Source organism: Pan paniscus, chromosome 7 (assembly GCF_029289425.2).
Source record: "Pan paniscus chromosome 7, NHGRI_mPanPan1-v2.0_pri, whole genome shotgun sequence".
Taxonomy (NCBI): domain Eukaryota; kingdom Metazoa; phylum Chordata; class Mammalia; order Primates; family Hominidae; genus Pan; species Pan paniscus.
Genome location: NC_073256.2, coordinates 155,299,438 through 155,313,929, shown reverse-complemented (window position 1 = coordinate 155,313,929; position 14,492 = coordinate 155,299,438). Strand labels below are relative to the sequence as shown.

The 14,492-nt window shown below is 39.8% G+C and overlaps 1 long non-coding RNA gene across 1 annotated transcript in view; it reads right to left on the bottom strand.

Moving 5' to 3' along the window:
• Positions 1-469: 469 nt before the first annotated feature.
• The window catches only part of LOC130541781 (uncharacterized), a 91,569-nt gene continuing 77,546 nt past the window's right edge, over positions 470-14,492 (bottom strand). The window contains exons 3-4 of the long non-coding RNA XR_008955901.2: positions 7,746-7,871; positions 470-2,773 (exon numbers count right to left, since the gene is read on the bottom strand). This is a non-coding gene — a long non-coding RNA (uncharacterized LOC130541781). The remainder of the gene's footprint in view (positions 2,774-7,745; positions 7,872-14,492) is intronic.

Sequence of the window (14,492 nt, the reverse complement as noted above, 5' to 3'; positions counted from 1 at the left end):
GAATAAGAGAGCAGGGCAGAGCTTCCAAGTGTCTACACAGCCTTTCTTTCCCTTATGTAAATAAATTAATTCATTATTAACATATCTCAACAACACGAATCTGACCTCTTTTAAATTTGGGTGGTGGAAAGAGACTTAGATGCAAATCGTGGTTTTATTCATTCTGTGACTTTGGGCAAATAATTTACCTTCTCTGGAAGCAAATATGTTAATTTCCCTTTTCTATAAAATGACAATGGAACTAGCATCTTAATAATTTTATTGTGAATATTGCATTATGTAGCATATTTCAATGCCCAGCTCAGGGTCAGACACAAGATAGACTCTCAATAAATGCTGACTTTCCTTTGTCTTTCTTACGACTCTCCCCTTTCCCTGCACAAACTATCGTTTATCTCTTGAATCCACTCTGTGAGGTAGGTAAAGCATGTCACCTTTTAACAGAATAATGACACTCAGAAATAGAAAAGTAAGTCATTGATTTATTCTTTCAGTAACTCACATAATCATAAAATATTAACCAAATGCTAGATGTACAAAGAACAATAAGACAGGGTTCTTCAAGGAATTCATAAAGGCAAAATCTGAACTTGAAGAAAATATAGCTGCTCTACCTCCTATTCCCATGATTTTTCTACCCTAGCACATTCTCTCTTTGATGCTAGGGTTGATAATATACCCATTTTTTTCCCCTCTAGTGATTTGGCCAAACAATTCAAAGAATTCAATGAAAGCAGCTTGAAAATTATATACCATGAATACTACATTTTAAAAATGTTATCAGAACTGCAGAAATTGTATCTCATTAATCAGGGTTACTCCGGATTTTTAATTTAACAAATGACAAAATTATATCATTTAAAGCAATGAGACTTGTTAGTGCATATTAAAAATTACTATAAAGACTGTCAAAGACCTGAAGTTTGTTATGCATCTTGTGGATTAATGTTTATGTATCTTAAATTGTAGACAACATAGTCTAATTTCACATTTATTCTCACAAAAGGAACATCTTTAGCTCAAAGCTGGGTAGACTCTATTCATTTCCTTAGAGTACATAAGGAGACTTCTACGCCTCTAGTTCCTGAGAAAGATGTGAACTCCCTCTCTTTTCACATCTGTTTCTTTCCCATAAATAATCTGCCCTGTTCCCAGACCCAATGTTATCAGGTAACCAGCTGTGGCACTTTGCAATAATTCATACTGCTAAAGTGTTTCTGGAGATAGTGGGTTTGCATGTTGATGAAGATTCCTGCAGGACAGGGAGCACCCACTTGATTGACAATGGTTGTTTTCCAGTTATGAGGGACTGAGAGTATCTAGCATGTGTTCCATCCAGGGATGTGGATTGGAGGATGCCACACCAGGAGCTGGAGACAGGAGCACCTGGGAGAGGGATGACACTAATGTATTTTTGAGACCCTATTATATGCCAGTCACTCCATAAAACATATTTTATCTGGGAGTCTCATTTACTCCCCACTATGGCCTTGTGAGTAGGTAAAAGAGTTATCATTGTTTCTTTAACCAATAATAACATACAACTTTTTTGAAAAGTTGCAAAGCGTAACACAGGTAATGTTTCATGACAAAGCTGGGAACATCGATTTAAAAATAAGCAAGCATCTGGACTCCACAGCGGACTACTCATAAGCCCCATTGCTATTTTCTCTTTACCTCTGAGGAGAGGGTTATGGCTTGGTTGGAGATGGCAGCTCTTGTCTCCAGGCTTCTCTTACAGCAGTATGTTGCAGAATCTCTCCTGGTCCAGGATCACAGTTGTGTTCCCTGAGGCTTTTATTTTTATCTCATCCAATGGAAACACATTGAATTTTTAGCTTCTTCATAAAATACTGGAATGGAAAGAATACAGAGGGCCTGGATACCCCTGTTGTCATCCCAGCTCCAGCTCTGAAACTCCAGTATAAATGGAGGAAAGTACTATTGTCTCTTCAAGCACTGCCATGCTTTTATTCTATCTTCTCAAGCATTTTTAAAGCAAGAACAATGATGTATATGTTTGGCTGAGATCAGTTCAATGACACATTCAATGCTTACCACATCTGGTATTTGGTGCAAGCCTCTTTTTATGACTATCATATAGCTAGGCAAATAAAATATATTCAGAAAATAATTGCTGATTTAATTTCCATTAAACAAATGCACTAAGTCCTATCTGGCAGACCTTGTGCTGGGCTTTCTATAGGCATTCCCTTTATGCTGCAAATGACATTATCATTCTTTTTGCACCAAATGTGGCTCAGAGTGTTAAGATGTCTTAGTTAAGCCAATACATTGAATAGGCAGCGGAGTTCGGATTCAAATTCCAAACAGTTTCTCAAGCATCTCTTCACTTACCCACACATTTTGTCACTTATACATATCTTGTGACTCACACACGATCTAATTTTCCAAAACTATTTTTTTCTTACTCTTCCTTTATTGTATATTATACTTTACAGATTTTAACACCAGTCTTTGGTCATAGATGGACTTCACAGGATGCATAAACCTTAATACATTATGTTCAAAATTTGGTTGTGGGTACATTTTTCTGGTGAGTAAAAGGTCTGCACTTTTTGTCATGTTATTAAAATGGGTCTGTGATCCTGGTTAATCAACACTGCTGACACTTCTCCATTCCAAGGAAGGGAACTAGAGTTATTGATAAATGGATAGGATGCATTCAGCCGAGTTACTCAGAGTGGTTGTCTCTTAAGAACAGATTCTCATTCTCCCGTCCTTTCAGAACTTTCAATGGCTCCTAAGCACCCTGGTTACACAAAATAATGCATCTTCAATAGGTGATTAGAATATTTATTTTCTCCTGCAGAAATTATACACATGCACTTTTATCATGGGCCCATGGAAACAAAGAGGATGTGAGAATAAGTAGTGGGAACTCAATAGGCGAGAGGCAAACCCTCTTCCCTTTGCTCGGGCCATGGCTTCTGCCTTTCCGAAGGTTTGTAAGGCATGAGTTTCTGCCTGAAGAGCATGCTTCCACCATCAAAGAGAAAGTTGTCACCTTGAGAAGAACCATGGGTGATGACAAGATACTGAGGTAAACAGCTAATCCCTAAATATGCTCACTTTCAATGGCTCCTGGGGAAATGAGTCTACTTCTTAAATCCACAATACATGGTTTTATTCTCACAGCATCAGTCACACAACATTAGGTGATAGAGTTCCCAGTACATTAATACTATTTTAAGTAATGCTTTTCAGATGCAAAATGTTTTTGACAAGCTCTGTTTTTTAAAATATTCTTAATTTTTTAGATTCTCCATGGGGAAAAAAAATCTCTATGTTGCTGATGTTATTGAAACCCTTTACCTGCAAACGCATTCATGATGTTTAACAATAATTTATTCAATGTTCATTGGATTCTACATGTGGTACTTTTTATGTCCGAACTCTCTTGCCCTAAGGAGGCTGGTTGTGACTCTAGATATAGATATGAGTAAAACACAAATGCTGGGATAAGAGCAAGGGCTAATCAGCATCAGAGGGGGTCAGGCCACGTGACATACATTCAAAATGCAAATCATGATTCCTCAGGTTGTCTTAGAATGTTTCTCCACATGGAGAAATGATTCGGCTATAAAATGGTCATGGTGATTTTGATTTGTAATAAATGAGAATCAAATTTACAACCAGATCATTTTCTTTTTTCCGACCAGCTAGTTTTCTTTAAATATTGTAGGCCTCATTTTGGGAAAAGGAAGAAATCTAACCTAGTGAGCAGAAAATGTGAGTTGTTTTTCACATAATTTCTACTTATTTTAGTCTGATAAATCCATCCAAGAAATGAGAAATCCCAAGAAACAACACCTGGGTACTCTAGTCCTATCCTCTACATTTGCCCAGGCTCTCCCTACACTGTAAGCTCCATCAGAGCTGGCGTCATAGCAGGTGTTTAGTTAGCTTTGTGCCCTGCAAGACAGTGGAAACCTCTCCTTCCTCTTTCACACTTGCTCTCTATTCTCCTTTCCATTCCACTGACTGCACAACTTTAGCCTTCATTTCCGGATCTTCCTTTATCCTGAAACTTTAGGCAAACTCCCCACTTGTCCGCAGTAAACCAAACATGACTCACCCAGGCTCAGATTCCCTTGCTCACTCCCAGTTCTAATGCTTCAGACCTACTACTTAGATAATCATGTAATCTCTGCTTATTTAGGCTTCTCCTCCATCAGATGGATTACTCTGAATATCTGGTAAATAATATGTAAATATTTCACTCGACTGATATTTGTTAAGTGCATAGCATTCCAAATCTGAGCTAGACGGAAAAAAATAAAGGGATTAATAAGACAAAGACAAAAGGCTCCCCACCCCAAAGAACCCTGAGTCTGGTTGAACATCATCATTATGGTGAAATGAAATGGTGTCATAACGAGTCCATGTTTCCAAAAGGCCCTGAACCCTGACTTCTTTGTATGCACAGTACTTCACAGTACTTCTGCTGGTTAAGTTTCAATAGAGTGAATCCTAACCAAGTTCCAAGAAATAGCAAGGCTGGTTGCCATAAACAACCTCATGTGTAAAACAAGAAATAGATATTCCCTGATATTTTTCAAATGTTGAGGTAACAAATGAACACGATAGTTATGAATGTGGAGGGTCGATTCTGAGAAACGGAGGACTGGAAGAAAGAGGAAAATCAAAACACCTTTTTCTCAAGTTAGAATAGACTGTGAAGCAAAGTTTGCAGCTAGAAAAGAAGAGCAATGTGGAAATAAGGGTCATTCCTTTCTCAAATCTTCATGGTGCAATCACAGATGTCTGGAATTGCGCTTTTCCCAAATCCTTCTAATCAAAACTTTGCAATTGCCACCAGTTTGACTGTCCCCTCCACCCGTGCATCTGTTTATCTGCTTATTTCCTGGCCACACTTTCTAGTTTTGCAATAATCATTTAATATAAGGAAACTGAAACTAAAAATGGAGAGCAACTGTCTTTACTTCACTCAATATATTTTATAATTTCTAAGCTGATTACAGTAAAAGAGATGCCTAATAGCTAACCGTGTATAACAAAAGTGTGTGATCTAGAGAGGAAATAGGGACTGTGTTACAGGTGTTAATTTTTTCATTCTAAGAGTGTAGACTCAGTGGGGATAGTCAGAAACTTGTATAACAAAGCTAGGCTGAAATTCTTGTCTCTAATAATTTTAAGTTCTCTGTTTCTGTGTGTGCACCAGGCAGTTAAATAACTATAGTAGATTGGAAGGAGCATCTTATGTCCTTTCTCCTTGCCCTCCTCGTTTCTCCAGTAAGAATGCACATTTTTGAGGGCAAGGGATATCAACATTCAAGGGAAACTCCAAGTAAAAATCTGAAATGTAATGTAATGCAGCATTCAAGATTTCTGCCTATGTCCCCGACCTTCTTGCTTGACTCTTTCTGCCACGTCCTGTGCTTTCCAACATCGGGAGTCCGCTGTGATTCTCCTGTGCGTTGGCTGTTTCTCACCACCATGGCTTAACTCATGCTGTGCCCTCCTTCTGGAATGTCTTTGGGTCATGTTCAACTGATCAAATCTTAATCATCCTTTTAGACTCGGACAGGGTCAACTCACTGTCTTCACTACTGTTGGAATGCCCTTTCAGACCTGAGCCATCCCATTTTCTACGTTGCCTGATTATTATCTAATGCCTCTGTCTCCTCTAGAAGAATAGTACTCCACGAAGGCAGGCAGTTTTATCTTACTCATGTCTTTATCCCAGTGTCTGGCATATAGAATACATTCAACAAAGATGTCCTGAATGAATGAATGTAGAATTCTTTCCTTCAGAGCCTGATGCTGAGATTCCTTTAACAACACGCCTGTCGATCACTCTGCAGCCTCTCCTAGACACCTCATTCTAATGGATGAACTGTGGTCAGCCGGGAAATCCCGCTCCCATTTCCACTTTGGATTTACTGTGTCTTCTTGTAGCTGGCATACCTAGGGAGGTAGGATGATGTGTTCATCAAGGGTATATATGACTTCAAGTCAGATAATCTAAGGTCTGCTTCTATGAACTTTAAACATAATTCTCTGGACTTTGATATGAATGATCTTTAGTTCTGTGATGACAGACATTGTCACATTCTTCACTTTACAGTGTTCTCATGAGGATCAAGGAAGAAAATAGATTTGAAAGAGCCACCTAAGCTACAGAACTATTTTTCAGTTATTAATTGTAATTTGTATGACATAATTGTGTTCTCTGGAGTCAAGGGGGATAAGGAAGCGCCATTCTAGGTTGACCCAATGTCTTTTCCTTTAATTACCTTACGTATTCAACCAGAAAAGGTGAGTTGCACAGTTGGTGCCCCAACATTTTTTGACTTATGAGTTGAGAAGTTAATATTTTCTAATTGGCCAACTAAATTACATTGCTATGGCATAATTAATCTTTCTGTGCCTTGACAGTAACAATAACAAGAGTTAATCTTTGTGAGGCTCTGTTCAGTGTACAAAGTACTTCTGAACTGATTGCAAAAACAACTACCATTTTAGAGCCTCTACTGGTACAAAACACCATGCCAAGCTGTTCATATATGAAATCTCATCTTTTCACAACTACTTTATAAGATTTATACTACTGTTCTCCTCTTACATAAAAGAGACTGAGATTCACAAAGATCAGATGATTGCACACAGATTATTCAGGAAAGCTTTGACAGGGGTGAGATTAGAAGCCAGTGTCCTATTTCATTGCCTCTCTAATCTGCAACATTTGTTCCCATAATTAACATCATTTCATCTGATCCTGAGAGCAATTCTAGGAAAGGGGCTTTCTCAAACTTCTCACATTCAGGGAAATGAAGATTTAAGAAAATTAGAAAGCTTGTTTGAGTCCAGAGCTAGGAAGTAGAGAAATTAAAAACAAATTTTCTCTTTCTCCAAGCGTCCTTTTCCATCTGGACCTGTTGGAGGGTCAAAATTCAGTTGGAATGATAACTGTTGAGATACATTCATCCCTTGTAACAAGGCAACTACTGCATGGGGGTGGTCTTACTATCATGCTGTCCCTAGGGGCATCCTTAATCCTTCATTGTTTAAACCCATACAATTTATTATACATTTGCCATTAAACAGAGGGCAAAAGTAGATTCATGTTTGTAAGTTTCCACTGCTTCTGCTTCCCTGTCTGCAGTCATGTGCTGTGATTCTCCCTGTGAAACATGCTGTTTCTCAACACTATGGCTTTGCTCCTGCTGTGTCTTAACAAAAAAAAAAAAAAGCATCACCGTAGGACCCTGGGTTTTTTATATGGCAAAAATCAACTTTTCCAAATGCTTTTGATAAATGGCAAAGAATGGGATGTACTGCCCTCCCCCATAGGTAATAGTGCCAATGCTACATTATATTCTACAAGATACAATGGGCGGCAGATAGGTCTGCCTTCCTGGTTGTTTATTTACTCGGCGGTCAGGGACCTATAATCCCCAGGCACATGGATTCGTGACATGGAGATGTCAGTACCACCTGTCTCCCAGGGCTGCTGAGAGGTCTACGTTGAAACATTTAAAATCCCTTGCACAAGGATGTGGGTCCTCTTCTCGTTTTCTTCAGTTTCCTTCACACTTGCTTCATGGATGTTGTTGTCTTGTTGTTTGTTTGCTTTTGTGTTTGAGAGACCCTTGAGTGCCTTGAATTTAGCTTATGTATTTTTGAAAATTATTTATATCTAGCCAACCTGGCTGAAGGGAAAAAGCCATCAATGAGTACACATAAGAGAAAATTCACACCTTTGAGTAGCGTTTTACCACATTCCTGATCCGGCTTCATCCTCTAGGCTCTGAGTCAGCCTCTGTGCGCAGCATGGCCACTCCCACCTCCACATTGTGGCCCATATGTGGATTCTCCTAGAAGACCTGATGTGTCAGATGAAGGGAAGAAAAGCATCCAGGTTGACATTCAGGTTTGTGACAGCTCAAGAAGCTAGGTGAATGGTGATATAATTCTCTGAGCTAGTGATATAATTCTCTGAGTAGTGAAGAATGTATTTAGGGAGAAGGTTGGGGTCCCCATGTCATGTCTGCTCTTAATAAACAGCACTGGCTCTTCTAGATTCAACCTTCCAGAAAGGCTTCTCTGATACCCCACATTCTCCACAGCCCCCAGGCTAAATCATGTCCCTTCCATTCTACTCTACTACCTCTGACCCACCTAAACTGTCATACCTCACATGGTGTATTTCAGTAGTCTGTTTCAGAATTTCTTTCTAAGAGACTAACTTTTTTTTCACATCATGGACCTAATCATGCCAATTCTTTACATTCCCAGCACTATCACATGCCTGACACATTGTAAACACTCAATAAAAGTTTTCTGAATGCATAACATAGATAGCACACCCAGGGCCCCTGTCTTCAAGGCCATCATGCTTTTCACTGTACCATCCCTCTAAATATGTTCCTATTTCCTACCAGGCTCCTCCTATCCTGATTAATCTCATAGTCAAAACCATTGATTAATCTCATGGTCAAAAATCCTATGCTCATTTATAGGGATGTGGCTATGGCAACACAGCTTCAGTGAGGCAGAGTAGGGGGCCCTGGCCCAGCTCTGGCTTTCCTTCCCACCCACTCAGGCAATGGCCATACATTCACTTCCTCATCTTCTCTGGCCAGCCCAGACACTCAGCATCTTTCCCATGTTTCATTTCTCCAGCCAAATTGGCAGCCCGAGAATCCTTGAGCTCTTGCCTGTGTTTTTCTGGTTGTGTTATTCTGTCTCTTTCTTCATTTTATGATTTCTCACCTTGAGGGAAAAACAGAAAGAGCTATTTTTTTTAACTTTGCCCTGCAGGGGGCAGAGTGGATTCTGAACAGTATGAAATGATCTTGCCAGGGTCTGAGTCATTCTCAGGTTCTAACCATCTATCTGTGTATTCAGAGAAATGAAGGGGTCTAGTATTTTTTTTTCTTGTCAGCAGAACACAGTGTCTTATTTAAGTTCAGAAAAAGAAAAAAAGAAAATAGAAAATGTCAGAAATGGGGAAAGTTCTCATGTCCACGGATCACTTCTGCATCATTTAAAAACCCTGACACATACTTTTTCGACCACAAACAGTGGAGGAAAAATTCCCTTGACCTTACTCCAATTTTCCTCTCATAATGACTCCTCAAATTTGCATAATCTTTTTATTTTGCACAGTGGAGCTGCATCCATTAACTCATCTCATTCTTTGAAGAACCCGGAGGAATTTGCAGTACAAAAATTATTTCCAAAGTTAATGCATGAAGAAAGGTGGGCTCAGAGACTATGCATTCACGGATTGGCCATGAGCTCATTGCCAATGAACTGTGGTCTAGGTAGCGACCTCATATTATCCAAGCCCTCTCCTGTGCCCTGTCTCCCGAAACCATATAACCTTTTGAAATGAACGGCAACATAAAATTCATACATTTGAATCCTTCGTTTGATTGTAATTAAGAGAAAAAAGTACAATTAAGCAAGTCATATTTTTGTTTCCTGATTTTAAAGTTTATTATTTTTAAATACTTAAGTTCTCTTTCCCGAAAGATCAAAAAATGGAACCTTTAATTCTTTATAGGAGTTAAGAGGATGAATCTTCAAGATTAAACAGTTTAAATTTTTTCTCATTGTTTCCAATGTGTCATGCATACTATTGTCTGTGCAGCTTGTGTTTTGCTGTGTACCTTCTCACTACTGAAGTCCAGACAGACCTTCAAAATATATTATGTCACACCTACCATATGTTAGGTGCAAATCCAGAAGAATAAGATAGTTGTTATACTGGAGATAACAATGGTGGTAACCCTTACATAGCATTTCCTGTATGTACTGCACACATATTAACTAATAGTCTTACAATGACCCTATGCAGTGGGCACTATTATTACCCCCGTTTTACAGATGGGAAATCTGAGGCATAGAGAGGTTAAATACCTTATCTGTGTGGTCTATGGAGTGGGGAGTGTGCAGTTGGATAAAGAGGTCAGTAGTGTTTAAATGTCCTGAGATGGGGCTGGCACCACTCTGTCTCATTCCTACCTTCTTCATGAAGCCTCCCGTGATGTTCCCCAAAGCACATTCCTCTTACCTCTCTGTTCTCCAAATTTCAAAAGCAGTTATCTTCTGTCTTACTCATCTTCATGTATCTATTAGCTTATTCACTCATTTGTTCTACTCTATTTATTAAACTTCATTTGTATGCTAGGCACTGTTCTAGGTGCTAGGATGAAGCGATGAACAACACAGAAACTATTTGCCCTCTTGGACCTTAGAGAAAATACTTGATATTACAATAGGGGAAGGTCATCAGATAAATAAGCACAAGATATAATATGTGGTGTTGATAGTTGCTAAGAAGAAAAATAAAGCAAGAAAATAAGGTGAGGGGGAATGCTCCAGTCAGGGTGATCCTATCTCACTGACCAAGGAGCCACATGGAGATTAGAATTCAGGAGATAAAGGATGACCCGAGAGTCCCAGGACTCTTGGAGGGACCAAAGTAAGTACGGTAAAGGACACTTGAAATTAACCTTGATGACCTCAGGGCAGACAGTGGTGGTGAACTCGGGTGTTTTGGTGGAGGAGAGAGAGAGTGGGAGCTTTACTAAGTGCAAGGGGCTCCTGCAATCCCACCTGATCCCTGTTCATGCAAGTGTGAGAGGCTTTGTTTACTGGAGCACAACAAACTGATGCTTTCTATGAACTCATTGTAAACAATGGTGGTGTGTTTCTTATTTATCATCATCACAATTCGCATGACCATCAGCATTCTTATCATTGTTATTGGCACCTGTAATTAAAAACACACACTTCCCTTGATCCAGCCGCTCCCTTTTCAGAATCTTCAGAAATAAAAACACAAATACATCAGGATAGGTAAACAAAGCTGCTCATTGTTCAGCTTTTGCATAGCAAAAATTCTCACAACACGGAACAAATGTTTTTCACAATTTAAATAAATGAACTGTAGAAAACCCACATTATGGGCTGGACATGGTGGCTCACACCTGTAATCCCAGCACTTTGGGAGGCCGAGGCAGGCGGATCATGAGGTCCAGAGATCGAGACCATCCTGGCCAACACAGTGAAACCTCATCTCTACTAAAAATACAAAAAATCAGCCTGGCGTGGTGGCGAGCACCTGTAGTTCCAGCTACTCCAGAGGCTGAGACAGGAGAATGGCGTGAACCTGGGAGGAGGAGCTTGCAGTGAGCTGAGATCGCGCCACTGCACTCCAGCCTGGGTGACAGAGCGAGACTCCACCTCAAAAAAAAAAATAAAATAAAGAAAAAGAAGAAAAGAAAACCCACATTATGAATATAATTGTAATCAAGAAAGCAGTTTCTTCATCAATGAGGTTTTACCCAACCCCCCGCCTTCCCCACATAAACACATGTGTAAGGGAAAGGAAGCAGGGAGCTCACAGACTCAAAAATTGCAAAACACCAAAGAAGAATAATGTGTCATTGTGGCTCCAGCACCTTACAGGGGCTTGTTACTCTAACCAGGTAACCTATGCAGTCTCCAGAGGAAAAGTGAGTATCATGGCATCTCTTCCATGGTTGAGGCGTCTGAGAAATGGCCCAGTGTCCCCTGGATCCATGGAGAAAACTCCTGGAATCAAGCAACTCACTCCCTTTGCTCTGAACCCAGGCTTCTTACCAAGCAATCTTATGTTAAGAACCTGGTTTCTTGTGTACATCACTGGACAGAAGAGGATGCACTGATCAGCCTGCTAGGACACTCCAGTGGAGGCAGCTACCATTTATTATTTTTTAGTTGAAACTATTGTATTGGCATTGGATTTATTCATCTGCCCCATATAAGCTCAGTCACTGTGAGTCAGTCCCCTTGAGAATGATCACCTGTGCATGTTTCTCAAATTTGAGATTCAATACCCAAAAAGCCAAGGGTGAAACATGGAATCAGTAGGATCTAGCAGCAGTCGTCTTGAAAGAGAGGTCTCCCAGCAGCATTTGGCAATGCCTGTGTTGGGGAGGTTGTTACCAGCATCTAGGGAGTTGAGCCCAGGGAGGATGCTAAACACCCTGCAATGCACAGGGCAGCCTCTCACCCCCACACTCAACAAAGAATCTTCTGGTCTAAAATGTCAACAGTACCAAAGTTGAGACATTCTGAGATGGAGCAGTATGCTACCCTTGGGTTTTTTTTATGAGCTGCACTGGGCCATTTTCTCTGGATTCACTTTGATACTTTATGGAAAACAAGAATTCTTGCATATTCCCATTAATCAATTCATTTCATCCTCCCTGGCACCCTTGTGTGTAGGAAAGGCTTGCTAGCTCCGTTTCTCAGATGCATCAACCGTTCAAGTGATGCCATGGTACTTCTTAAAACTTCTTGTATGAATTAATAATTGCATTACATACTAAAACCCAATTTCTAGTTCTAGCTCTCCTAGTCAGGTATTTTTCCTCTTCTCTGGCAACTCAGACAACAGCCTTGACTTTTTACCTGAAAGTTATGTCTGAATGAGCTATCTGGATTTTGGTGCTTGCACTGATTAAACAGATTATTATTTGTAAAGCATGTCAAATGTTTACTGTCAACTCCATATATCAGAAAGAATAGAAAAGAAAAACAATTCACTTGATGTCTTAGAACCTACTGTGGTTTATGTGCTCTGAAGTCCCATTTGCATATAATATGATACTTATCTTGTGGTGCAAAAATGTTCGTCTCCTGGATCAGCAATGATACAGATGAAGAATCTGAGCCATCTGCCGAACAATTCCCTTGTTTTCTTCTTTTACCTCTGATTTATTTAATGTGAATGAGGCAACGCTGCTGTTTGGATGGAGGGTGAGTGAACACCACCGGAAATGTCACAAGTGCAAATCACAGGCAAAGTGTGCAATGTTTTCCTCTAATGTGAATTGCAGATAGCTTGTCAACCTGTGGATCTGATGTATAGAAGTGGAATTCTTAGCCTTGGCAGCAATGCTTCATGAATGCAGTCAATTCACAGAGTTGAACTTTCATTATGGAAGAGCCAAAGTTATGTGTATAAAGGATGAGACCTACAGAGAAGCAATGCATTGCTCAGTCCTACAACTAGTAATTGTCAGAGTGAGAAATAGAACAGAAGTTCTGTCTACCAGGTCCATATTACTATAGAGTGTTAGAGATGGTATGGTCTTTAAGGATTATCTGAAATGTGGAAGCATCTGTAAGTTGTGATCCAAATTATTTGTTGAATGAAATAATGAATGGGCACAGGGTAAAATGTAAAACCAATGCCTGAATGCAAGAAGGAATTATAATTGAGAACTAATGCTCAGAGCAGAAAACAGAATGAAGGGTTGTGTTAGGGACATGATCTCAGAGCTGATTTGGGGGAGTACTGGGGTTTGGTGAGGCAGGAGGAGTGGTGCCCAGGATTCACACTTTAGTTAGGAAAAGAGTTATCTACAATACATATAAAGGATGGAGAAAGGGTATAAATAGGTAAGTATGTTAGAATATTGGAAACCAGTGGAATTAAGGATAGGCCAAGCCTTAAATGGTGCATTTGTGCCACTGTGACTGCTCTGTATGGCGCCCAGGATAAGTATTAGCTCTGAAGACAGGGAGGGGATTTCTGAAGAGCAGTTTCAAAGAGCTGCAATGAGCCAAACAGGTAGGACAATTTGTCATTTAATTATTATGAGCATGGCTCAGTTTCTTAGCAGAGGCAATAAGAGCACACATCATTGAGAATTTCTAAAATTGTTTTGTCTTTGGGGTAATAAAAATTGCCACTTGGATATTAAAGAGATTTTGCAATTCTATGTGATTTTAGTAATGACAGGTAGATACTTGCATTAGCATGAAGGAAGAATTTGATTTCTAAGGGAACTATTGGGCATTTTAGAAAAATTGCCGTTAGATTTTTCTGGTCGATATGTGTAAATTAAACTGAAAATATTTTGATATCTCAATTTGGCATATAATCCTGTTAGATCCTTCGAAAGCCTCCCAAGTTCTCTGTGTGACACAGAGGCCCTGTTTATATCTGAACGCATGGCAAGGCTCTGCCCACATGCACTGTGCCCTGGCCACCATACCCAGACTCCCTAGTCTTACACACCTCGGATTTGCCCAGTCTCTCTGCAGGGGCCTTCTCACACTTTGTCTCATTGAATCTCTTCTACCTTATTTTGAGAACCAAACTTAAATAGTGTCTTCCCTGATAAATGGTCAGGTGTCTGTGAAGGTCACACTCTGACAAAACCTCAATGTCTTATGCCTTTGAAATAGAACATTTCTACTGATTTGTTTCATTTTTATGGTTGTGCTTCTAGAGGGGCCTACCTTCTGCATCTTCCTTGACACTCAATTTGAGTTCAATGGGACAGTTTATTAAATTCATTTTCCAAACAGGCAAGTGAGATCACAGCATAACTCAGTGGTATGTGCAATACTTAAACACAGGCTTTTGAGTGTTCTTGTTATTTGGGAAGATAACACAGTATAGATCAATGATCCTCAAGCTCAAGCCTGCATAAACTCAT